The sequence below is a fragment of the Neomonachus schauinslandi genome, chromosome 12 (assembly GCF_002201575.2).
Source record: "Neomonachus schauinslandi chromosome 12, ASM220157v2, whole genome shotgun sequence".
NCBI classification, from domain to species: domain Eukaryota; kingdom Metazoa; phylum Chordata; class Mammalia; order Carnivora; family Phocidae; genus Neomonachus; species Neomonachus schauinslandi.
Window position 1 is genome coordinate 12,689,351 of NC_058414.1, and position 27,937 is coordinate 12,717,287.

Here is a 27,937-nt window from a genome sequence, read left to right on the forward strand (position 1 = left end):
ATCCAAGAGTGAGAAATATTATGAAGAAAAGTAAAGCAGAGGAAGGGGAGAAAGAGTGATAATGGGGTGAGGGCAGGGAGCTCACTGAGGAGGGGTTATTTGAGCAGACACTTCAGAGCAGTGAGTGAAGTCATGAGAATAGCTAGTGGAAGGAACAGCAAGTATGAAGCCTCTGGACGAGGGCTTGGTTAGTGAGGGGGCCAGGGACAGGAGATGAGTTCAGAAGGTAGCCTGGGCCCTGACCATGAAGGGCTGGTAGGTCACAGTGCCAACAGGACGTGATGGGAAGCCCACAGGGGTTCTGGGGAGGCAGTGGCATGATTGGGTTTATGTTTTAAAAGTCTAACCTTATAGAGAAGAGACTGTAGGTGGGGCAAGAGAATCAAAGACCACAGGTAAGAGGACACTGCCATAGACAAGGCAAGAATGAGATGAAGCTAATTAAGGGCTTCCTGGGAAAGCTTGTGTATCTACTCATTGCTTCTTTTTAAGATTTTTTTATTTATTAGGGGCTCCTGGGTGGCTCAGTCGTTAAGCGTCTGCCTTCAGCTCAGGTCATGGTCCCAGGGTCCTGGGATCGAGTCCTGCATCAGGCTCCCTGCTCTGCGGGAAGCCTGCTTCTCCCTCTCCCACTCCCCTGCTTGTGTTTCCTCTCTCGCTGTCTCTCTCTCTGTCAAATAAATAAATAAAAATCTTTAAAAAAAAAAAAAGATTTTTTAAATTTATTAGAGAGAGAGAAAGAGAGAGCCTGAGCAGGGGAGAAGGTAGAGGGAGAAGCAGACTTCCCACTGAGCAGGGAGCCCGACATGGGGCTCGATCCCAGGACCCCGAGATCATGACCTGAGCCAAAGGCAGACGCCTAACTGACTGAGCCCCCCAGGAGCCCCTACTCATTGACTTTAATCCAGCGAGAGCTCCAAGGGCCCCAGAACATGTGCATACTCTATGCAACTCTCCTTCCCTCTTGGCTTTATCACAACCTGGAATGGGAAGGAAGGATTTGTGAAAGCACTAAGTCTCCAACATGCAGATTGCCTTAGGTATAGACATCATTACTGCACAGAGTACCAAGGAAGTGTTTCAATCCTGGATCCCCGCTTTGACACTAGTACTATTATGTTTCGTGAAACAGCTCCTTGCTTCCTGTTGTTTTATATGGTACTGTGCAGATCTGGGAAGTTTTACTGAGAACAAGTTCTGTTCTCTAAAGCCACAATGTAAGGAATATTTTTCTTTCCATTTCATTTTATTTGAAGTGTATAAATAACGCTGTTAAGCAATACCATAAAAGAAGACATTTGATATCATCTATGCTAACAACGAAAAATTTCTACTTCGTTTTTTTGCTTCCAATAAAATCTATTCTTTGCTAAAATTTTATTGTCACTAAGTTTTTAAATGCATGGAAAAAAGATTTCAATTACAATTTATAACCCAAGCAAGTTTTAACATAGGAAGCCAATTCTTTCAAAAGGAACAAAACCCCACCACAGCTTACTTTGAAACAATATTTAAGGATTCAATCCACAGAGATTTCTAATACCCCTTTTCTAAGTGGAATTCAATTTTCCCATTTGTAAGTTTGCCGATGTTGGTGGCTGCAGAGTATGTGCCTGTGGTCAGGCAGTTTAGGGAAAATGGAAAGAATGAAGGTGCTGGTTTTAAAATTAAACCTGAATCTTTCACGTGCCTGAAGGATCGTGTCCAAAAGAAATTGCTCTCCTTGGGACCGAAGGTACTATCTCACCATTCAAAATACAAAAGGGCCAGAAGTGTATGTATACCTCCTCCATGATTTGTTTCCCAGGTCTGGCTTTCTACAAGCACTTCCTTCAGGAAAATGCACTTTTCCTCCCTCGCAGCCCAATTTCCTGTAGGAGTGCCTCTTTCGAAAATGGCAATCGCAGCATCGTTCTCGTGTTCTCGTGACAAGCACAACACTCGCATTCACACATGCAAAACACCTTTCAAAACAAAATGAGGACAAAGCGAACAAAGGAGAGGAAAGAAATGTTCTGCTTTTTCCCCAAACTGCCCCTCCTTATTTAAAAAAAATAGTAGCTGTTGCTGTATTTTCATAGCTTACACTGGGATTTCCAATCTATACCCCTCATTTAAAGGCAGATGCTTCCTAGGGTTAGATGTGGGTTTACGTAACCTGAGTCTACCCCAGGCGATTGTGGGACACCCAGGACTGCTGTTGGAACATGCTAACACAGAAGCGCTCTTGTATTCCAAAGTGGAGGTGACACTGGAGGTGGGGAGTGCTCGATGCCAGAGCTGTAAGATGACCACAGTCTTCGTGATGACTCCTTTAAGGAAGAGGTCTGTTCTTCTGCCCGAAGGGAGGGTCTTTGGGGCTGTGTCCACAAGACGAAGAAGGGGGGGGTGGGGCAGCTGAGTTACACAGCCTTGCTTCCTGAACACAAAATTATCATACAAAACTATCTTGTAGACTCTTGGCGATGCTGTGGTTTCCTCTAGACTAAGACTTAGCAAGATCCCTAGAGACAGCTACCCACTGGAGGCAGTCTTGGGAGCAAGGCTAGTTGTCCCTACACCAGAGCAGTCTCTAGAAAGCAGCTTGAGTGGACATTATTGCCAACAGAAGCCACTGCCATGAGAATAGCACTCATGAAGGAAAGAGGATGTTCCCACTTATCAATTGCTATACGCTGAATGTTTGTGTTTTCCCCAAATTCATATGTCAAAACCAATCTCCAATGTGATGGCATTTAGAGGTGTGGCCTTTGGGAGGTGATTATGTCATGAAAGTGGAGCCCTGATGAATGGGATTCATGCCCATTCTGTAGAAGAGGCCCAGAGAGCTCCTCTCCCTTTCTGGCCTGTGAGGACACAGCAGCAAGATGGCAGCCTGTGGACAAGAAGTGGGCCCTCGCCAGACACTGAATCCGCCGTCACCTTGATCTTGGACTTCTTAGCTGCCAGAACTGTGAAAAACTAATTTCTGTTGTTTATGAGCCAACCAGTTTATGGTAATTTTTTTTTTTATAGCAGCCTCAACAGACTGAGACATTGGTCATCAACTTTGTACTCAAATCTTACAATGACCACATTTCCTCAATTTTAAGACTCTATCACACTGATTTTCAAGAGGGAATTAAGAAATACCCTTGTGATTAAAGGCACACACTACTATAAATAATGATAATATATGTGCCATAGAATAAAGGATATATTATATTATTAGAAATAATGATCATAAAAATACTCAACTATGCTGAGCCCTTCCTAGGCTGTGCATTTACATGTATTACCTCATTTAATCCTCATAAAAACCACAGCCCTCTGGGATAGATATAATTTCCCTCATTTTTCAGATGAGGAGACTAAGGCTGAAGACAAAGTAAGAAAATTAAGAAAAATGATGGGACCTAGAGTTTTGTGACTCTGACCTCATGCCCAGGCCCCTCTGAGTTTCTGAGATGTAGTGCGCTAGAAGGGAGCCACCAATGGGTACAGCCTTCCCCACTGTCCCAGTGAGACTCAGGGATAAATTTCAAGGGAAAAAAGGCCCTAATTTCACACCAACAGTATAATTAAGTGGTCCAAGACCCTGATGTAAGCTCTGTTGTTTCTGATGGTATAACAATCAAATCCCACTGCTGCCAAGACCCAATTTTAGGAGATGATGTGGCAAACTGGAAGGAACAATGGCTCTGAAGCCTGAGGATGTGGGCTTTGTAATCATGTAGCACAGGAACCAAAGAGGGACATTTCTAAGCAGTGTCAACATGATAATTTGTAAAATAAATGGTGCTGGGAAAATTAGAAATTAGAAGATAGTTTCCTTACTTCTCAAACATCAAACTAAATTCCAGACGAACCAACAAAGTTTGAAGAAAATGAAAGCGTAAAGATTTTCATGGTGCTGGAATAGTGCTGGATCTTGATTGCAGTGATCATTACATGCATCTACATATGTGATAAAATGGCTTAGAATGAAGCACACACATTGCACCGCTGTTAATTTCTTGATTTTGATAGTGTGTTATACTTATGTAAGACATAACCATTGGGGGAAACTGGGTGAAGGGTACACAGGACTTCTCTACTATTTTTGCAACTTCCTATGAACCTATAATTATGTCAAAATAAAAAGTAAAAACAAAATTTAAATATAATCATAAAAGAGATAGACTATAGTAAAACTGAGTAGCTGAACTTGGCATGGCCAAGGAGGGATCCAATTTTTAAAAATTGATCCATTTAACCACCTATAAATGAAAAATTTCTAATGTCCAAAAATGTAAAATTGAACGGCAGATACTCAGATGTTTTCCACATACATGACAAATGAGTGTTTAGTTAATTTAGTGTCATTTATATCCTGGTTAAAAGGGTGGACTCTGGTTGAAAGAACCAGAATCCTTGGATTAAAAATCATGCCTCTATCACCTGATAGCATGTGACTTTGAGAGAGTTACCTTCACTTTACCATCTGTGAGATAGGGATGGTGCCTGCCTCAGTGAGCTGGTGTGAGGATTAAAAGAGTTAATAATCAAATAATATCTGGAGCATAGTAACACATGCAGTATTAGCTGAGCTAGTTGTTGTTCTTATAATTGTTACAATTCAATACAAAAAAAAAAAAGATAAATCCTTCTGTGATGCCAGATTCTCAGCTATTCAGGATCTGGCTGGGATAAACTCATTCTCGATAACTCTGGACAGATTGGCCTGATATAATGATATCCTCATGCTGAGTCAGGCTTGGACATTTATCCTGACAGCTGATGATCTGCGGTAAGCAACCCTTTAGGCTTGTGGTCACCTAAGAGAATTCCTTGCTCTCTTCAACACGTCTACCTCCGCGGTTATTCATCCTGCCTCCCATCTAATGGTGCTTCGAGTCCACTGTAACTAGGTAATGGAATGTTCGTGAGAGCCCCTTGTGCTGGTATCCAGTGTTGTCATCTGTGCTCTCCCATGCAATATCTCTGTTAATCCTCACAGTGTCCTTGTTGGGTAGATATGACTCTCCCTACTAGGTGAAGTGATGGTAACTCAGAGAAGTCAGTGACTGCCCAAGATCACACAACCAGCTAGGAGTAGCACCTAATCTCAAAACCAGTTCTTCTGAATCAAAAGCCTCGACATTCCCAGAGTGATGGGACCCCCTCTGACCCACATTAGAAGCACCATGTCTAAGCTAAGATTCCCAATAAGGATCGATGGGGCTCCCCATTTTTCTAGCATGGGCTTTTGGACAACTTTGTTGACTCTTGATGGGCTTTATTTTTTTCTTCCAGATTCTTGTCAGTGTTCCAAATAGGAGTACTTACCATGCAGGTCTCATCTTGGCAAGTCAACTGCTGCACTAGGTAGGCCACACTCGATGTGGGAGCACGTGTTGCTTTCTGTGTTCTATAAGAGGCTTTAGAGCTCTGTCTCCCCAAATAGATTGGAGGCTCACAGAACACAGAACATGTTGTCATTATCTGTATCCACTCAAAACAACTGGTCAGCCTGTTGGCCTCATGATCTGGAATAATGCTTGAAAAGGCCGACTCGGTCCATGTTTCTGTTTGAGAAGCTGTTGTATATATGACTGACCACCTGGATCCTGAGTATCCGTTACCCTGGTCCCGAGGAAGAGAAAGGGTATTTGCTCTACTATTAGCTCTTGGAGCTAAGATTGGAATTCTCATAAAATCACTATCCAGTGTGATCTTGGGCAAGTGATTAAACTATACTGGATCTCCTTCCCTACATTCTGAAAGGAATTTATCACTTTTCAGGAAATCTACTCTGCAAGATAGCACCTCCCATCCTTCCAATCTCCAAAGGCATTTGAGGATTTATAGAGAGATAGGGCAAGGTGGGGAGAGAAGAGGGTTCAACACATACATCTGGGCCTGGGCAACAGCCAGCACTCATGGAGAAGACAGGGAGACACAGAGATGCATACACGTTCATTCTCTCTCTGTGTGTGTCTCTGTCTCTGTCACACACACACAATGCATATTTCTCCTATTACAGTACTCTATGTAGATATTACTTCAGTGTTTTTCCTTAGAATCACAAAGGGGGGCGGGCAGGAATGGAAGAATGGCTTCGTTGAGCGTACAGAAGAAAAATCGCCTCTAGCCAGATACTTCTTGCACACCATGTGGGCTGACTTGAAAGTGGCATGGTTTTTGACTGTAACACGTTCCATGTTTAGCTCTGGCTTATAGATGAGGGCCCCACAGGATAAGAAACTAGCCAGGAAAAGGCATTTCAGTGACCTCTTATGGGGCTGGAAATCCCACAAGGGTGCCTGCAGGGCATTAATAAGAACACGTTGTTCCATAGTTCTCCCAGCCCTGAAAACATGGAGTCCTCATGTGGACAGATTAGCACGAAAGGAAAGTCACTTTACAGTAGGTTGACCCCAAAAGCGAAGAAGGTTAAGGTGAGGTAGACTCAGTGCCTTTAAAATATAAAATATATAAAATATAAAATACAAAACATAAATCTGACGTCCCAACAGCATAAGTTCCAGACGGCAATGCTGAGCACACGGGGGAGGACAAGGCAGATGCCCACAGCCTAAAAAGCTGAGAAGGTAATTTGTGGCTTGTAGAGGTAATGAGTAATGACTTAACGGGGTTTTCTTCACTTTGATGTTTCTACAGAAAAGTCACATGAAAATGCGTGTTCTCCACGCTACTATTTCCGTCATCTGAAACAGTGCCAAGCTGCTTTCACATTAGGAAAAATACCTCCACAGAATCAACAGTTTAGAAACTGGATTTTAAATTTCTTCTAAACTTGTTCTACAGCCTGCCTGCCCGCCCAGAGAAATGGTAAAGACACGAGACAAGTCTGGTCATTGATAATTCTCTCCCTACTACCACCTAGACAACCTGAGGGAGACCTGACTGCCTTCACATTGCCCTGCCTCCCGCAGAAGGCTCAGGCTTCTGGTGGTGCTGAGGGTTATTTTGGGAAGCTAGCACTTGGCTGGGTTTCCATGAAGGGCTGACGACAAAGCGAGAATCACATCCTGTGATGATGTAACCCAGGTGGGTCTCCCACTAATCTGAGTCTCTTATGCATTTCTAGCACGTGACCTTGACAAGCCTGGGTCAGGCAAGGGTCCTAACGGTGGCTCAGAGACACACCAGAGACTCCACGCCTGAGGCTCAAGTTTTAGAACCTGTCTCCCCTTAACTTGCTGTCTGGCTCCAGGCAGCACCTAAACTCCTCCAACTCTGTTTCCTCCACTGAAAAGTAGCAGGGGAGGCCCCACTTACCTACTGCACAGAACTTCTTAGCAGCATTTTAACAAGATGGCAGGGCCCGTTACATTTTCACAATTGCTCTAGGCATTCTCAATGGTGAAAATGCACTAGCTACCAAATGCAGCCCGTGGGATGAAATTTGGTAGAAAGGAGAACTGAGCTTCACCTCTCATCAGTGGCCAAATGGCTTGTGGGCTATGAACAATCCCATTCCTTGCTATATATATATATATATATATTTCCTTCCAAACATTCCGTCATTTTCTAGATAATCATCTGGCAAATACCATGCCCATCGCCAACATACGATCACTGTCTCTCGGGACGCCGTCTTTCAAGAGGCAGGTAGCGGTTATGGCCAAAAGTACAGCATTGGTCTTAGGAGTGGCCACCGGCCCCGCAGAGGCAGCCTGGTGCCCTCGGGCCGCCCCGTGGATGAGCGCAGCTCTCAGAAGTGGCCGGCCTCGTGGAGAGAGGGGTGCCCCGCCACACTCACTTCCTAGACTACGAGTCCAGCCAAAGCCACATTAAAAGACAGCGGCTTCACGTTGGCAGAGCTTTTCAGGAGGCACCCAGTGAGGGTATGTGGGAGGAGGAGTGGGCAACTGTGTCATAAAATGACGAAGCCGAGCAAACATTTCCTGTCCTCACATTTAAAATCTCCGATGGGGGTGGAAGGCAGCCTCAGAGGCCCGGGGCTTTCCTGAAGAAACTACAAAAGGAAGGAATGATGAAAGGAGCCAGGGTTTTAGCAGGCTACTGCCAACCAAACCAAAGAGGGGGAGGGAAGTTTCCCTCTCGGCCCGGACCCTGGCTGGTAAGCTTCAGGCTGGCTTTGCCGCAGGAAGCTTTTCAGAGGGGATGTGAGGTGTGCGTTTGTTTCTGTGGTGGCTCTTTTCTCCTCAGTGAGTGGTGGCAGGTCGTCAGATCTCGTCTTCTCATGTTCCCACTATAGAGAGACTGAAGAAGTTAAATGGGAATCTGTTTGTGCCTCCCACACCTCCTAGTGGTCTCCAAGAAAACGTGGGACCTGCTCAGAAAGGAGCCCTTGTTATCCAAATGCTTGCTGCTTGAAATCAGGACAAGAATCTAGTTGGACAGGGGCCATAACTTAGATATAAAACCATCAACACAGTCGACACATATGTTTCTTTCCTGTGATTTCTGGGACAAGGGAAAATCAAGGCCTTCCCTCTGACACCTGTCAATTTTCAGTCGCCACAAAAATCATCAATAACTGATCTGAAGCAGAACAAATGGAAAACTGTTGGAAACACTCAGATAGCCTGATTGGCCTATTTCCACCAGCTTTCCAAGTTGCTCAAACCACAGCCTTTTCAGGGAGGCTTCCTATAATGGATTCCCTGAATAGAGTCAATGCTTAGGTCCCCCATTTCATGACCACTTAAATCCTGTAATGTCAGACCCCGTGAGGGCAGGGCCTGAAAGACCCATCCCCTAAGAAGAAGTCCTCCTGAGTGTTCTCAGCATCTCCAGTCCTAGGATGGGACTGGCCATGTGAGAGGAGGCCCACAGAGCTCGTGTACGTGCACTGTGCAATTTAAAACACAGTGTAAGGCGGTCTTTCGAGAGGTTCCACGCATCTTCAGAGTCCCGGGAATTGTATTTGACTCACAACGTTTAAAATTCTGCACCCACACTTACCAGTGTCATCATCTTCTTTGTCCTTGTTCTACCCTCCTCTAGAAATCAAGAGACACACGCAGCTGCCTACAGCAACCACAAAGAGTTCTCCAATAGCAAAGTCCAACGAAAAGGAAAAAAAGAAAAAGTTTCAGAAAGGCTCCAAGGTTTACGGACTCTGGGGTTAAATCAAATAAACCAGGTTCCAATTCAGATTCTGCTAACGATTAAATAATGAAATACACCCTTGATGAATTTCAAGTTCTTTAACATTAGGTAATTCGTTTGACCTTCATAACAAACCTCTGAGCGAGAAGGGGAAACTTCGTCATCCCCAATTTGCAGATGAGCAAGTTAAATCTAAGGTCCACATAACCTGCCAAAGGTCACATTTCTGTAGCAGCCGAGCTGTTGTCAATGCAGCCTTCTTACTCCATGAACGCACCATGTGGCCTGAGTTCCCCATCTCCCCAAGTCATGACCTCTCTTACCTGAACACACATACCTACTCACTCTCTACCCTCTGCGCCCCTTAGCAGCTGGTCTTATCATGTGATAAGCTCATCTCCGTTACTTGTTACTCATCTTAGTGTCCCGCAAGGCCAGAAACTTCACCGAGGGCAAGGAGCATGTGAGGCCCATCTTTGATGGCCTGAGGATATGGCACTGCACCCATCTTGCATAAATATTTGTCAAGTTAAACCAAACTGAATCAATCTGATAAAATTGCAAAACAGGGAAATCTTGTGCCTCGCCCTTCATCCTGTAACCCCTTGTTCTCAACCTCGACTCCTGCCAATCGAAACCTATACTCCCAGATCATTCAAACACATAAACTGTATGATTGATAGGAACTTAAAATGCTTTATATCGCTGCAAGTAATCCCTGAATCCTGTGGATGTGGCTCTAATTAATTTCAGGCACAGCCAGCAAGTCTGGAATGACTTGGGAGTGTCAGGGCCTTCCTAGCAGGCCAGAGATCACATTTAGAACTCACTGGAACTTCAGCCTGTACCAAAATCACAGGCATTCACAGTCACCCACCTTTGGTTTTTCCTCATTTATGAGTTGAAAAGTATGAGTCATAAACTGTTGGAAGTATTTTTAACTCACCAATTATTTGGATAGTAAAATGTAATGTTTCAACCCTAACTGAATGCTAAAGACAATCTTAGCAACCAATTAGACAGAGTTGACTTTGAAATCAAAGAACAAGTCCAAGAGAAAAAGAGTAAGCTCTTTAAAAATATGATGCTGATATCCCGATATGTATAACTCAAAGCACCTGTGAACTTTCCACACAAATAACTAAGTGCCATTGCTACTTCCTCTTTGATGGGGACCATGTGAGAGGTCTAACCCTGAAGGAAACTGCATCCTGAGCACCCCTCGGCCCTGAGCTTGCACTCCACTTACAGGTGGACACATGCTAAGGCGTCTGCACTCCGTCCTTGAAGATTCCGGAGACTCGGGTCAGGGGTGAGCCCACCACCTGGCCTCAGCCTCTGCAGTTCACACTCTGAGTCCCTAAGGTTTGCCCCTGCCATCTCCTCCTCCCTGACCCCTCGAACAGCCTCAGTTCAGGCCACCTAAACCTGCATGAGTCCTCTGATGGACACCGCCCTTCCCTCCCCAGTGGCCCCTAGGCCCTAATGCCACCCCTGCCCCAGCCATGCCAACCACTGGCCGCACCCCGTCACGGCTCTCTGTCCATCTCCAAAACTTGCTCATGCTGAACTTTGCCTCGAATGCCCACCCCAGGAACTCCCACTTGCCCTTCAAGACTCAGCTCACATGACCTGGGAAGTCTTGACTGACCACCAGGTTGAGTAAGAATCCCTTCTTCTGTTTTCTAAAAATCCTGAACATACATCAAGCACAAGAGTAATGCCTGTTAACATCTCTACTTGTGTCCTCAGAGGTCTGGCAAATGTCTGGCACATGGGAGAACTGAGGAAAGAATGTGCTGGCTGACTGACTAATTGAATCAATCTACTGCAATAAGGTGGTCCCATCCATCACCTCGGACCACCAGGAAGAAAAGGCCAAACCTTCTCTGAGATGTTCCTCAGTGCCTAACACAGCGCCTGGTTCAGGTTACCAGTTAGTTAAATAACCCTGAACCATGTAATTCTTCCCCTGACCAATCTTTGTTCATTAATCCATCATGTATTTTTTTTTTAAGATTGTATTTATTTATTTGAGAGAGAAAGAGACAGAAATAGTGACATGAGAGCATGAATGGAGAGGAGAGGGAGAAGCAGGCTCCCCACTGAGCAGGGGGCCCCAACGCGGGACTCGACCCCAGGACCCTGGGATCATGACCTGAGCTGAAAGCAGACGCCTAACCGACTGAGCCACCCAGGCGCCCCCAGCCATCATGTATTACCGTCTACTACATACACGCATTCACCAGGCATTGTGGAAGAAATAACCAGCTAAATCAAAGGTCTGGAGGGGTCTGGAGTCAAGAGGAGTAATAGATTTACAGACAGAGGAGAGTCGTCCAGGTCTGAGGGAACAAGCAGCTGCTCTTTGTAGGGGAAATAGGGAAGATTTAGCCAAGGAGATGAGTGTGGAGGCAGATCTTAAATGATGAGTACACTTTTTTTGAGTCTGTTTAGCTGTGTGTGTGTGTGTGTGTGTGTGTGTGTGTGCCCGAGTGTGTTTTGGATCCATGCTACTACAATCCACAAAGTACGCTAGTATGAATATTTATGCAAATGCTAATTACACACTAATTACACACTATAATCTAAAACTCCCCTTGGTTATTTTCTGCCAACACAATGTCCTCTTGCACGTCTCTCACATTTTTAGCTGTTCTTCAGATGACAGTGGTTTTAACATTCCACAGACCCTGGTTTACCATCCCTGAACGGCTTCCTCTCCCAAGTCCTGTTAATCGCTCATGTTTATTACCATTTTTTCAGCTGCAGTCATTGTGAAAAGTAGCGTGTTTTCCCCCACAGTAATAAATATTCATGTGTTTATGAAGTAACGAAGAAAATGTTGCTGAGCATGAAGAGTCAATGTCAACAGTCAGGAGTGAATGAAACACAACATTAAATCTATTAGCATTCCCACATCTTCCTGGAGGCTTAATTGTTTCAGACAAGAAGAGGCTGAAGCTCCAGAGTTTGGAGGTTTTGATAATGACTACAGGATGGGAAGGAAAACAGAAGATACAATTGGCTAGTCCAGGCTCTGCGTGTCATTTCTGTTTCACAACTGCTCATGGGTAAGAAGCCTTTTCACGTTGTTTAATTTCTCCCTTGGAGACTGGGATGGTCTATGAGGCCAAACCAGAGATAGAGCCTGGGTGGTGATAAGCCGAGCCCCGCTAGGAAATGAGGGGTTGCCTGCAATGGGGACTCCAAATTTGAACTCATATTTGTGACCTCAATACCCCACTTAAATGTACCTACTGGCTCAGGGACAGCTACTGTAATGACACAAATGTAAATTTCATTTTCCACAATTCCCGTCTGATGGTGTCTAAGAAGCAATGTAAAGTTACTTTATGAGTGCTTTGAAACAGTACTTGCTTCTGCGGTGCATATACTAACATCGGAACAATTCAGAGATTAGCGTGGTCCCTGAGCAAGGATGGCACGCAAATGTGAGAGCGTTCTATATATATATATATATTTTAAAAAGAGTGCTTTGAAATAGTAACAGATATTTGCTGGACCTGGGTGCATGCAGGTGTGCATACAGGACACGAAGCAAATGCCCATGAGACATACGATTCAGACAGAAAAGAGAGAAGAAAGAGGATGGTTGCGTGCAGTCCTTGTATCGGGCAGCAGACGAACACTTTGTACTCAGGAGAGAGCTGTAGTCCCAGCTCTGCCACTTACCAGCCGAGAGACCTTAAGAAAGCTGCTTGACCTCTCCAGGCCTGTCTCATCATCCCCTTGATGCAGTGGTTCTTAACTGGGGCAACTTTGAGTGCAGGTGGCAATTTCACACCTCCCCCCTTTCCCGCCCCCAGTCATACCTCATATGTACCCACCCTGCACCCAATGCTGACTTCCATCTTTCCTGAAACCAAGGCTTATATCAGAAAGCAAAGGGCTGGTCGGCACAAATGCATCTGATTTTCAAGCCAAAGCCACTAAATGACCAGGTGACCCAGTGGCATCGGACAATCTAATCCCCCCAAAATGTCTCTCGGCATGTGGTCCAGATTCATCCTGCTACTTCTTGAGGCAAGGTGCTAATTTTTTTTTTTAATTTTTTTTCTTGCAAGGTGCTAATTTTATCTTAGAAAGTGCAGCAACGTTTCCTAAGCAGTGACAACCTTCTAAGAGGAGAGATCTGACCACCATGGATGGCAAACATTGTTTAATGGCTCCTTTGTTTTGTTTGTTTAACAAGACCAAAAGAGGACAAATTCCTGTCTTCCTCATTGACTTCAGCAAGGGCAGGGTTCTGTTTAAAGACCAGGAAGAACAATGTGGAAATTGTTCACTAACAATGTGAATCATTTTCAGACAATCCCCAGAAAATCTGGGATAAGTTAGGTGGAAGAGAGATAGATGACAGTATGTGGAAAACTTTATTTATGAATGTTAATAAAATTTCTATTGCAAAGGAAATACTAGAGACAAAAGTGAAAAGCCCTATATTGAGAATGAAGCTTATTCCAGCCTGACTCTGAGATGCAAACAAGCCAAAGACCGATTCATTAAGTGCCAAGTTCAAGAGAGGGATGGCAGGCTAGAGCTACAGCTGGAGAAGTTCCCCTCCTCAGGGTTTTGTCAAGAGCCAGCTCACATGCTTTGCAAACCACGATAGATATGTGAGGGTGAACCTGACATCCTTGCTGAGCTTTCTACATGACAGCTTTTTGCAGCATGGAAATAAGTTGGTAGGTTGTGAATGAAACGTAATCTTCCTCATTCACACTTGGGACCTTTGACAAAAATTTTCAAAATGGAAAACAAAAATGGCAGCCAGTCAAAACTCAAGATTCTAATGTTTACAACATCTGGAGATCACTTTTGAGGACAACGGCTGATAAAACCAGAATGGACAGGTACTGATATGAATATGCACCCCCAATAGACATCCAGGTATGTGTTGGTTACAACCATGGAAAATGACATCTTTTATTTGTTTGAGCTGGGGGAACGTTTTCAAGAAGTGTGGTGAAATCACAGCAGGGCAAAGTTTTTGTGAGGGCCTAATATGCCGACTTCTATTTTCCACAGGTCGGAATGAAATTGTTTTAAAACAGTAATGAAAAGGTATACCACTCCTTAGATCCCTCCAGATCACGGAAGGAGTAAATATTTTACCTGCATATAGCAACTAGGATTTATGAGGAAGTGAGTATCAGTTAAAGTGTCAAAAAAAAAAAAAAAAAGGGGTCATCAAGGTAAGATGAAGGTTTTGAAATTCTAATACTAAGGAGTATGCTTTGGGCTCAAGTACAAAGCCAGGCTCTCTAAAAGCTGGCTCATCTTTATTCCGTGATCGTATCTTCCAGAACATGTGCCCAAATGCTTTATACTCATTGACAGTCAGTATAACATGGTAGCCAAACAGTGTGACCTTTGCAGTCCAAAGCTCTGGGGTCTTATCCCAGCTCTGATACTTGTGTGACTTCGGGAAACTTATTTAACCTCTTGGATCCTCAGCTTCCTCATCTGTTAAGTGGGCATAATAATGTTACCTGCCATACAGGGTCATTGTATCAAACGTTAAATGAGTGAAGGCTTGAGAAGCATTTTGAAAGAACAGTGTCTGAAATATTTTAAGCCTTCCATCAATCCTGGCTCTCCTCATCTAATTGCATCCTCACACAGACCGTGTGAAGCAAGTACTATCCATCATTCTCATCTCACAGATGGGAAAGTGAGGATTTGATAGGTAAATTAACTTGCTCAAGAACAGACAGCTCATAAGTAGTGGGGCCAGTCCTTGAAATAACCTGTTCTCGGGCCAAAGCCCAAGCTCCACTATATGATGTATTTGGGAATATGACTGTGAAGAGCAAGAGTTGGTCTTCCCTACTAAAGAAAATAGTTGTTAGGGCAGAAACTAGGAAAATTCCTAGTCCAGGAAGTAACTCTCCATAACCTTCTAGGCGGCATCTGCAACTCCCTCTCCCCAAAGCACTTAGAAAAGGGGGTGCAGGGGTGTGATGACCAACATGATCACTATCAAAACTCTTCTGCCCTTAATTTAATCAGGGCACTTTCTTAACGCTTAGCCCAAAGCGTGAATATTTGAAAGCCTTTCTCCTTCCTCTTTCCCAACAGCCTTCCCAAGAATGTGCACCTCTCAACACCACCAGGTCTGTCATTGGTAGAATTTTGCTGCCTGAGTAAATTTCCGTTGACTTCTAGGTGAAGGCAAAGAGGCCTAGCAAGTTCTCGCAGGATTTTCAAAGGAAGGTTAGTGTTGGTGCCTGAGCTGTATGTGCACCTGTCTTTCTTCTGGGACCCTCCCTCTTCTGCCACCATCCCTGCCAGGCATCTAGGCTCTCTGAATTGTTCTCGGGTCAATGAAAGTGTCCACAGCATCAACAATTTTCACGGCTCCATTTTTCTCACCCAGTTTCCCCTCAGTGAAGGCTCCCATCCTCTTAATACACATTCAAGGACACCTTCTGCATTTTCAGTGACTGTACCATGGAAGCCCATAAAATCAGGACCTTCAAGCTTTCCAATGTTTGCTGTTGCTGTTCTTTCGAGACCTTGAATCCCTTCTTCTTTCCCTATCCTGGCCCCCTACAACTCTTTGTCCCATTAACCTGAAAAACTCCTACCCCTCCTCTAAGGGGAAGACAAATGCCACACTTCATCGCAGTTTTCCTAGCCCACATGAACATCTGTGTCCCCTTGCAAGGCAACATTGTTACCTTCTTTGCATTCTTCAATTTCACATAATCCTATCACATTTAGCACACTGTATCCTAATCTTTCTCTGTTCAGCACCTAATAGTCTTGAGATGTAAAAGCCACTCAACAGGGTTTACTGAGAAAAACCATTAAAAGGTGACTGCCATAGGAGAAGCAGAGTTGGTGTAGTGAGAACAAGTATAATTTTTGATGTCAGAGGGATCTAGGTTCAAATTCTGGTTCTGTCACCTCCTAGCTATGCGACCATAAGCAAGACCCCTATAAACCTCTGTTTTTCATCCATGAAATAGACAGTATTTTTGTAAGAAGTAAATGAGAAAGGAGTATAAACATCTTTGCTACGTGGTGCACATTTGACAAATTTTTGGGTCTCTCTTAAATTTTGCACACATTTTCTTCTCTTTATATTCCTCCTCTCCTCTTCGACCCACACGCTATTTCTTCTTAGAACAGAGGAATTTAGCTGTTAAAAGTTTGGATAAAAGAGAATTATAATGACAGGTTTTAGGAGAACCCCTTCAAGCAGAGTCTAAGAGAGGGAGATAACCCCTTGACTTGAATACCACAAACCTGATATCAAATGTGGCCTTAGTGTGGAGATGGATGTAGGATTTTTAAAAAATATTTTATTGATTTAGTTGAGAGAAAGAGAGAGAGAGAGGGCATGAAACAGGGGAGGGGCAGAGGGAGAAGGAGAAGCCAACTCCCCACTGATCAGGGAGCCCGAGGAGGGGCTTGATCCCAGGACCCTAAGATTATGACCTGAGCTGAAGGCAGATGCTGAACTGACGGAGCCACCCAGGTGCCCCTGGGTATAGGAACGTAAGCCAATGGACTTTAGTATTTCTGGGCCCACTGACAAAGTCATCACCATTATGGAGTAGATATAGCAGGCTATCTTGGTTTGGCTCCATTAAAATGTTAATACATCTAACATGATTTTTCTTTCTTTTTTTTTTAAAGATTTTATTTATTTATTTGAGAGAGCGAGAATGAGAGAGAGTACATGAGAGGGGGGAGGGTCAGAGGGAGAAGCAGGCTCCCCGCTGAGCAGGGAGCCCGATGCGGGACTCAATCCCGGGACTCCAGGATCATGACCTGAGCCGAAGGCAGTTGCTTAACCAACTGAGCCACCCAGGCGCCCCTAACATGATTTTTCTGATTCCACTCTCATCAGAAAGCTGGGCCTGCCTTCTGGGGAGAATTATGGATCATGCTCATCTGACTCTTTCCAGACCCCTATGGCTGTGATATTTCACCATCAGGAAACAGCATGGCTTCTGATTATGATCTGGCTGTCAGAAGAAAACTTCTGGTCTTATTTCAGTAAGTCGCTCAAGTAAATTAATCAGTTTTCTGGAGTCTACCACAAACTCATATACCTTTTATCTTACATGAGACAATATTGATCGACCTAAACACAAACATGATTTCTGGCGTCCTCAAGGAGAGGTCCAGATCACCCCAGATGTCATTTAGCTTTGTTTTCTCCACTGTTCCTACAGATTCCATTGGTATTCTTTGAGATCCTCAGTTCTCCAACAGTAGGCAGTTCCAATCTCAGTTTTTCCTAGGTTCTCCTCTTCTGTCTCCAAGAAAAAAATCAGAGCGCCAAATGCAAAAGGTATATTTGGTCTTGATGGACTGTTATTTTTGCTGTTGGAGGAGAAACAGGCCTTGTCAGTGATTTTTGGCCACAGTCTTTAGGTCCTAAAGATTCCAGCTTAAACGTTTGTATGGATGAATCTCTCTTACTAATTCATTGATGTGACTTACAGCAAGACCTATGCGAATGTAGCTTTTCAATAATTAATACGTAACTTAATTAGTCATGGGGAAGAAGTAAGCACTTGAGAATGATAATATTTGATTTATAAAGCATATGTAAAGGAGACTGGATAGAAAATTTAAAACACTTTCTTGTTTTAAACTGTCTTTTGAACAGAAGTCAGCTCACATCGCAAAAACATTCTTGTTCATACATATAATGATACTGTAAATACAAGTTTTAAAAAGAGCCTTAAGGAACAGTCGCAGACAACCCAATTGTAACCATCATGTTTACCATCTTGGCCCATGTCCCAAGCTCCACATGTTTTGGGCACAGTGTTTTTTTTTCACACGACAATAAGGGCTCAACTCTGAAGATTCCCTTTTGTTGCTATTCCAAATGCATAAGAGAACAAATCCATTTATCTAAATATGAATTTGAAACTCTTTGGAGTATGGTGACCATATGCATCAATCCTCGGAAAGTAAAAGCAAAATATTAACTTCCCTTTCTGTTGGAACATTTTAGATTTCTGACATGAGGAACTGATCCTATTAAGTGGTAATTTACAGTGGCTACTTATTGCTTAAATGTGGAAAATCCACAGGGGTAGACCAAGGGAATTAAGGAAGAGAGTAGCCTGAGTAAAATAATATACACAGCTAATCCTCACCATTCACTCTGTATCATTCTCTTCCATCCAATTCCCTACCCACTTCCTCACCTTCCAGTCCATCCACAGCACCCCCAGCTACTCAGTTAAATGAGAAATGTCTGGCAGAGTTTGCTGCAAGAGTGTGAGTTGCAGCAAACAGACTTGGTCTATTTATAAGAAATGATCCTTCTGCCATGCTTTCACATCATTCATACCACGATTCCAAGAAGTTCCCCTGCCTTTACTATATGATGCCTTTCACACAGTGAGAGGGAAGGAACTACAAATCAAGAGAAGGTTTTGTCTTTATGGGGGGCCAGCAAGCCAGCAGCAGAAAGTCTCCATCTCTAAAATCAGAGGATAGTTATTCCATTAAGGTTAGGAAATTATTTCATAAGGAAGTTTCTCATAATAATCTTTCTTATCCTTTGAGAGTGACATTCTAAACAAACTATACTGCTCTTTCTTTGCTTCAAAATCTATGATATTTTTTGTGAATGCAGACATAAAAAGATAAAAAATACTGCCTTCCCGATATTTTTATTTTCCCCAGAATCTGGGGACCCATCACTTGCCATGAACTGGACATTCGGCTCTTCTCTAGAACAATGAGATGTTTGCTCCAGCAAAGTCTGCTTTTTCAATTACTCAATAGGCTTAAAATGAGTAAACACAGAGAGAAATGCAGGGTTGTGGGAACTGGAATACAGAACGATCAGTTTGTGGCTTTATGAGAAAGTCTTGCTTACAGTGAGCTTTAAAGAAATGTAAAGTTGGGTCTTTTGCCTCATAGAATTAAGTAAATTTTTCCTTTCCTTCCTTCAGTGACAAACTATACAAGGAGGAGACAATGCATAAAACTCCCCCTCCAGCCCCACAGTCCCATAAATTAGCCTTTAAATAAATCCATTCCATTTCAGAATTCCACAGTGGGACCCTAGAATGTGACTCCCCCCGAAGTGATTGAAAATATGAATATAGAATTTAAATACTTCACCTCATCCACAAACATGCCAATTTTAATTTAAGGTAAGTGTATTTTTATCATATAAATTATTATATGATAATATAATACATTATATATATTACATATAAAATATTTTTTTACAAATTATTTTTTAGCTAAAAAAGAATAAAATTTCATTATAGTAAATTTGGAAAATGCAGAAAAATTTTATAAGACTTTATTTATTTATTTTTGGGAGAAAGAAAGCACACACATGAGTGGCGGGGAGGGGCAGAGGGAGAAGTAGACTCGCCGCTGAGTAGGGAGTCCAATACGGGACTCCATCCCAGGACCCCGGGATCATGACTTGAGCCGAAGGCAGACGCTTAACCAACTGAGCCACCCAGGTGCCCCAGAAAAATTTTTAAAAGGAGAAAATTACCCATAATCTCCTTCCCAAACATGATTAGTATTAGCACTTGAGTATATTTTTTCCTTCCAAAATTTTTTATTTTGTATATTACTTTTACTACAATTGTGATTGAAGTACACTAGAAATTTTGTATCTTGCTATCATCTCTGAAATATTATATACATTTCAATGGTTTGATGATAATCTATTATTTACATATAACTGCTTTGAGGCTTTGGAAGTTGTTTTTAATTTTTTATTATCAATGGTATCTTGGGACAAACATAATTTCAAGATAAATAAAAGTGCCATAGCAACTATTCCAGTAATTGGGAACAATACCTAGTTTTTAATGTACTGGGACAAACTGGAACTCAGAAGCACAATGGCTAGTAGATCTTGAAGCATCTCACTTTAGATTTCTGGCAACACAGACCTCTTTGGACACTGCAGATGCAGCTGGAATTTTGGTAAGAGAGGAAGACTGGGTCTCTAATGGCATCCATATTGCCACATGGACATGAGCAAGAAGGTTAAGTCTTTTGGACCAAGAGTCATCGTGCCATGGGAGGCCAAAGGTCTATACTTACATAGCACTAGCATTTACTCACTATTGCACTAAGAATATTATTATGAGTACTACGATGATTTTACATTCCTATAATACCTGCCAGATAGGTCTTAACATCTTGAATGTTTAATAAATTTTTTGAAGAATGAATAGCACCATATTACCAAATCACTTCTTTGGTAAATAAGTTCATGGATGAAACATATCTGTCATGTCCAAAACATATCTGGAGCCTATAGTTCCAAATACACACAAAATAAATGAACAAGAATAATTTATCTTCACCATTTCCAAGTATAGCCACCTCTCCTTTGCTTGTGACTTGCTGACTTGTTTTTATTTTATTTTATTTTTTTAAGATTTTTTATTTATTTATTTGAGACAGAGAGAATGAGAGAGAGAGAGCACATGAGAGGGGGGAGGGTCAGAGGCAGAAGCAGGCTCCCCGCCGAGCAGGGAGCCCGATGCGGGACTCGATCCAGGGACTCCAGGATCATGACCTGAGCCGAAGGCAGTCGCTTAACCAACTGAGCCCTCAAAAGGATCCTCATGACAGAGTTCCTAAGGGGCTCAACATAAGTCTTGTGAGGTATATGTAGGTAAAAACAATCAAAAGTACAGGCTAGTGCTTGCTTCTCATCTAGAGATTACTGAAGGAGGGAGGTCATGTTGTAGCATGCCAACAGAGCATGAAGTGGTTGTAGTATAACATAATGTTTGTGGGAAGAAAAAAGCATGGGAATCCCCATTTCAGTTCCCCATGGAACCCTGAGGGTCTGAAAGCAGAACTTGGTTGTTCCTGAGCTCCTCAAAAAGGAACACAGAAGTCAGAAGCAGTGCATGAGCTACGGGGCAGAAAAGCAACTGGGGCATCATCAACTACTGGTACGGCTAAAGGAAAATTCACCTGCAACTCTGAGAAGGAGCTGGGGTACAGCTGGAAGTGACCACAGGTTGATGATGAAGGGAAGCTTCAAAAAATCATTTGAACAGCAAAACTATAGAGAATTAATCCAAATTAGAGCAACAGGATGAAGAGCTCCAGGAGGGATGTCTTTAGGTAAATACTAACTGATAAATAACCTATTCTGTGGTTGCTTATCTTATCACAAACACTACATCAGCAGAGTCTACCAATGTCAGAGAAAATAAGACAGAACGAGAAATGAGAATACCTGCTCACAACCAAGTGTCCACTGATGTCAGATCTCTGCTTCCCCACCCCTCACCCTCCGCCAATGGAGCCACGCCTTGCTTGGAAAGGGACAATTAGATATGGTAGGTTGAACACAAATATTTATTATTACCCCCTTCCAATTCTCCATGAAAAATGACAGGAAAGGAAGTTTTCTAAAGAATAAAGGAAGGAAGTGACAGAAGATGAGAGATAGTAGCAACATTGTGTAGGCTGAAAATGCAGTGGATGGGTGGTCATTAACTTAGAGATGGAAAAAAAAAGCTGCAACTATGGATTGGAGGGTGGAACAGTGAGGAGCAAGCCAGTTTAAGCTGCAAAACCCTGGAACTAGAGGCACCAGCAACTTCAAGAAGGTGGGGGTGTGGGATAAAGCTGAAAGTGTGCATTTGCAGATAACTGATGTTGACTGCCCCTCCCCAAACTTTCTGGAGAGGCTGAACATAACCCACAGCTGAGAACAAAAGTAATATTCCATGTAGGAAACCAGACAATTAAGTAAAACTCTGCATGGCAATCATAAGATTCCCTAACTTCCTTCCCCAACTTGACCTAGAACACAGACGACCAGGCTTAAACCCCACAGGCAGAGATTTGTAGGATTTCTCTCTAGAGAACTGAACAGACCAAGAGAATACATGTGTAGATGCTGATATTTGGGGTTCCCCCAAAGATAGAGCCTTCTTATCAACCTGAACTCAAGAAGCGATCAATCCTCAAGAAGCGATCAATCCATAAGGCCTGCCCTCCCCTAAAGCTTCCAGCCAGCCTTTTAGTGTCACCTTCTTCAATATGAATAGACCCAATGCTATCTTTCTATATGCTAAGCATCATTCAAAGCACATTTTCATTTTTTACACAAATTGGTTCATTTAATCCTTTACATGTAGTATTAATGTTTTGCACATATACATATAAATTTATTTAATTATTTAATCATCATAACAATCTATAAGGTAAGTACCATTATTGTTCTCATTTCTCAATAAGGAAACTGAGATACCTAAAGACTAAGTAACTTGCTCAAGGTCACAAGCTATGAAGTGGTGTGGCCAGTTTCACAATCTTTCAATTTGGAACCAGAGCCCATGCTTCTAATCTCTACATTATAACGCCTTGAAATAAATGTAGAGACAAAGTTAGGCAAACAGGGAAAAAGGGAAACAATGGCAACAGGCAACCAGGGGCCAAAAGAAAAGTGTAAAATCAACTATAACACATTTATTCAATTTACTCATTGCATCCATTTAAAACAAAATGAAACAAAACACCAAGATGCTCTCTTATTCAGAGAACAAGATAATATAGGAACAGAAGATTCAACACGTGAGTTATAAAATAGAATTACAGAGGGGCGTCTGGGTGGTTCAGTCGTTAAGCGTCTGCCTTCGGCTCAGGTCATGATCCCAGGGTCCTGGGACTGAGCCCCGCATCAGGCCTCCTGCTCGGCGGGAAGCCTGCTTCTTCCTCTCCCACTCCCCCTGCTTGTGTTCCCTCTCTCACTGTCTCTCTGTCTGTCAAAAAATAAATAAAAATCTTTTTAAAAAAATAAAAAATAAATAAAATTTAAAAATTAAAAAAATAGAATTATAGAAGTAAAAGATATAGGAAATAAGAGAGAAAGCTAAGATGATCTATCTAGAAAAGACAGAGTAAGCTGTGATTGAAATTAGCAAAGAAATTACACAAGAAAACCTCTAGATTGAACGAGCCCATGAATATCCAATCAGCATAATAAATGATAAGAGTCACACTAAAACACACTACTGATAAATATTCAGCCACCAAATATAGCAAAGAGTATCCAGAAAGTTTCTAGGGAGGCAAGTAAACACGAAGAAGATAAAGATGTGGAATGGCATTAGGCATCTCAACAGCGACTCTGAAAGACAGAAGACAATGAATGAGTGGTACCTAACCAAGTATCAACCAAAGGGGAAAATAAAATAAAAAGCTTTTCCAACATGCAAAGTCTCAACAAAATTATGTCCTTTGTGTCTTGTTTCCGACAGGAACACAGGATTCTAGAAAATAGCCCCAAACTGATGATGCAAGGAAGCTTCAAGAAGTCATTCGACAGCAGAACTAGAGAACTAGAGAGAACTAATCCAAGTCAGAGCTATAGGAGGGATGTCTTTAGGTAAATACTCACTGAAAATCATCTGTTTTGTTGCTATTGTTGTTCATCTTACAGTGGAGTTTTACAACTCCAACGGACAATTTAAGTATGAATTACTGCTATAAACACAGAAAACTAAGAAATGGCTAAATAAGGCAGCTGTTAAATTCAGAAAAACATAGGGGCTCCTGGGTAGCTCAGTCAGTTAAGTGGCTGTCTCTTGATTTTGGCTCAGGTCATGATCTCAGGGCCCTGGAATACAGCCCGATTGAGATTCTCTTTCCCTCTCCTTATGCCCCTTCCCCCACTCATGTGTGCACACTCTCTCTCTCTGTCTTTCAAATAAACAAATCTTTGAAAAAATTTTTAAAAAGTAAAATATACTCATAAAACAGTATGTGTCTCAATTGTGAGAAATATTTATTTACTCATAATAATGTAAACACTAGCTACGGATTTAACCAAAAACAGTAACCAATTATGTTGGGAAAGGATGCGGCAAAAAACAGGTTGTGAGTTGTGTGGGAGATGATCCCAGAGAGCTAAATCCTCATTGTCTACAGGACAGAATAAATATATATCTACAATTCCAGGAAGTTAGGAGATAGCAGAACTATGTTATTTAGAAATGTGGGGGTAATTAGTAGAAGAAACAACTTTAAGAGTTTTCAGAAAACACGAATCTGGAGAGGAGATGGTGGGGCAAGAGGATGCTGCTTTTCACTATAAACCTGTGAGTTCTACTTGTTTCTTCAAACCATGTATATGTATTACTTTGATAAAATGATTTTTTAAAATTACCAGGAAGTGGGTGGCTCAGTAGTTAAGCATCTGCCTTTGGCTCAGGTCATGATCCCGGGGTCCTGGGATCAAGCCCCGCATCGGGCTCCCTGCTCTGCGGGAAGCCTGCTTCTCCCTCTCCCACTCCCCCTGCTTGTGTTCCCTCTCTCGCTGTGTCTCTCTCCATCAAATAAATAAATAAAATCCTTAAAAAAAAAAAAGCTTTAAAAAAAATAAAATAAAATTACCTGGAAGAATTTTAAAAGGGTGGATTAGAGTCTCAGAACTGTCCTCCAAGGATAATCTCATGCTTCTTTGCATTTCTATCCCCTACCCACATAGAGACTGCTAGGTCTCCAAACATGACATGTCCTATTTCCTGTAATCTGTGATGTTACCTTACATAGGAAAAATATAGATGTAATTAAGATTACAAACCTTCATATGGGGAGATTATCCTGGATTATCTGGTGGTCCAGTTCAATCACATGAGGCTTTAGGAGTGGAGACCTTTACCGGCTGCAGCAAGAGAGACACAACATAAGAGGACCCAACCCAAAGCCCTTGTTGGACTTTGAAGGTGAAGAAAGAGGGCCATGAGCCAAGGAAGGCAGCAGAACCATCCTCAGCTGATAATCAGCAAGAAAATGGGGACCTCGATCTTACAACCACAAGGAACTGAATTCTGCTAACAACCAGGATGGACAAGGAAATGGATTGTCCCATAAGGTCTCCTCAGAGGGATGCAGGCTACTGACGTCTTGGTTTTAGCTTGGTGAGACCCATGCCAGACTTCTGACCTACACAATTATTAGATAATACAGTTGTGTTGTTTCGTGCCACTACATCTGCGTAATCTGTCAATGGCAACAACAGAAAACTAACAGACTTCCCGCTCCTAAACCAACTCATGCAATTACTACTGATGGGAGAACCTTGAGTGGCAGTCTGAGAATGTATGTGGACACTCAATAGGCTTAAGAAATCCATAAACTGTAAATTCACCAGAAAGATCATCTTATCTTCTCAATACAAGTGACTAGGGTCACCTGTGAGTCAAGCAATGGAGGACCCACCTACGCATCAAACACCGATCAATATTTTTGAGCATGGCCAAGAGGTCGGAAGGTTCCCACCATGGGAAAGGAAGCTTCAAACATCCAAAGTTCTTCAATATTCTCCTATCAGAGCCATTCCTATCAAATGCATCCAAGCCAGTGGGATGGGTTTATGATGGATTACGAATATTTGTAAACACCCAAGATAAAAGCACAGTCTCTGACTTCACAAGTAAGCGGTACACAAAGAAGAAGGTAGTCTTGAGCACAGGTGAGCATGTGTAAAAACTAACCTGCTCTAACAGCTGTCTCTATAGCAATATCAGCAAAAGTTTCAGGGCTAAATCATATTTACCTAAAGGTGCAAACTCTCTCTTACTTCAACCTGAGAGCCAGCAAATGAAGAAAATAGCTCTGACCTTTCTTTTTTTTTTTCCTTGTTGTAAACTTCTTTTTAAAATGAGATATAATTATCATATAACACTGTGTACGTTAAGGTGTACAACATGCTGCCTTCCTACATTTATATACTGCAATACCATAGTGTTAGCTAACACATCCATCATGTCACAGAATTATCACTTCTTTTCTTTGGTGAAAACTTCAAGATCCAGTCTCTTAGCAACTTTGAAATATAGAATACAGTATTGTTGATGCAATGCTGTGCACTAGATCTCCAAAACATATTCATCTTCTAATTCTAAGTTTGCACCCTTTAATGCACAACTCCTCAGTTCTGCCACCATCCCCCACCCCAAGCCCCTGGTAACCACCATTCTATTCTACTCTGTTTCTATGACTTCATCTTTTTTAGATTCCACATATATGTGAGATCATACAGTATTTGCTTTCTCGCTGTCTGACCTCTCACTTAATATAATGCCCTCATGGTCCATCCATATTGTCACAAATGACAGGATTTCCTTCTTTCTCATGGCTGAGGAATATTCCATTCCAGTAAGATTCCTGAGGATATATATATATATCACATGTCTTGATTATTGTAAATAATGCTGAAATAAACATGGAGTACAGACACCTTTTTGATATCCTCTTTTCATTTCCTTTGGATAAATACCCAGAAGTGGAATCGCTGGATCATAGGGTTGCTTTGTTTTTAACTTGTTGAGGAACTTCCATACTGTTTTCCACAGTGGCTGCACCAATTTACATTTCCACGAACAGTGCAGCAGGATCCCCTTTTCTCCACATCCTTGCCAACATTTGTTATTTCTTGTCCTCTCAGTGATAGCCATCCATCCTAACAGGTGTGAGGTAATATCATCATTTGCATTTCCCTATTGATTGTGATGTTGGGAACTTTTTCATGATCTTTTCTTACTATAACGTTCAAGCCTTATGAAATTTACACAGAATTGGGAAATTGTTATTATTATAATTTCTACTCAGAAAAGTCTAGGTTTTTTTTTAAGCAGGAAAGGCATCTAATTTTAAATTTTAGAAGAATAAATTACTGATATAAAGCAAGGAAAATAAACTGACAAACTACAAAATACAAAGGAAATCCCATTTCCACTACAGACATGCCAGAAGGTCCAAAACCTCTTGAAAGAATAGCAATAATACAAATGGAATTGATCCTTTCAATTCTTGCACTACAAATATTCTTCAAATCCTTTCCTTTTGGAGACATCAAGCAATTAGAATAGAATAAGAAGAATATAACTTATGTCCATGTTCACAAATGAACAAAGAATTAAGACTATTTTCAAGCTAGGTAAAAACAAATAAAATATGAAATTCTCTCCTTCCCCCTGGGGAGAGTAAGGGGATTTATTTTTGTCTTTTGCCTCAGTTTTCTATGTAATCTCCTCAAGGTCCCCAGTACTTAAAGTGTATTTACAAAGGGGGATCAGGATGTTTTGAGATTAATGTCCCAAAGGAAGTCTTCAGTTGACCTGTGCTAGTGGAAAGTATAAATTTTGCTTAAGTTTAAAGGAAATTCATGGGCTTTCTTAATGGAAGTGTGGATGTTATCTGATGTTGAAATGGGTCATGGTAATGAATTGGACATAGTGCTTCATCTCATTGCTCATTATTATCCCTAGAGTCTCACTTACTACACTACTACTTAATAGATCCCCATCCCCAGGTAGAATGACCATGGCTACATTAGCCATACCTCCCAGATTTGGATCTGGAAACTATGGTCACCATAACCAAAGAGAGCATAGAAAATGCAGAGAGTTATGTGATTTCCAATCATAAATGATGTCAAAATCCCCTCAAGATTGGGACTTTACCAATGTGAAATATAGATTTTTTTTTCCCTATAAAACTTCATGACACAAGGAACATCCCTGGGTGGGGGTGGGGGATATAATTACCTTTGACAATAGAATGTACCCTGGGACTTTCAAGGCAAAACTCTTAGGCCTTTTATTTTTCTTTTACTTCTTTTGTGAGTGTGCAATCCTTTCTTAAACATTTGGTCTACATATGGATAGACCTGTGATTTTAAATGGCCTAATGAGCTTCAGACAGACTTCTAAGTAACACTCATGAATAAGCCAAAGAGAGAGTCTCAGATGCTAACATTTACTGTACTAAGAATTTTTTTTGTTTGCTGATTTTTTTCCCCTTTTAAAAAGTTAACACTTATTGAATATAATATATCCTGAATCTTTTGCAGGTGTTA

General features: G+C 42.0%; 1 protein-coding gene and 1 non-coding gene across 2 annotated transcripts in view; one reads left to right on the top strand and one right to left on the bottom strand.

Annotated features, from left to right (window-relative positions):
* The window catches only part of SUGCT (succinyl-CoA:glutarate-CoA transferase), a 630,208-nt gene that overhangs the window by 143,184 nt on the left and 459,087 nt on the right, over positions 1–27,937 (bottom strand). The gene's annotated exons all lie outside the window — the stretch shown is intronic.
* On the top strand, positions 12,437–12,539 carry LOC123326424. Its single transcript, XR_006541084.1, has one exon. It is a non-coding gene; the product is annotated as a U6 spliceosomal RNA (small nuclear RNA).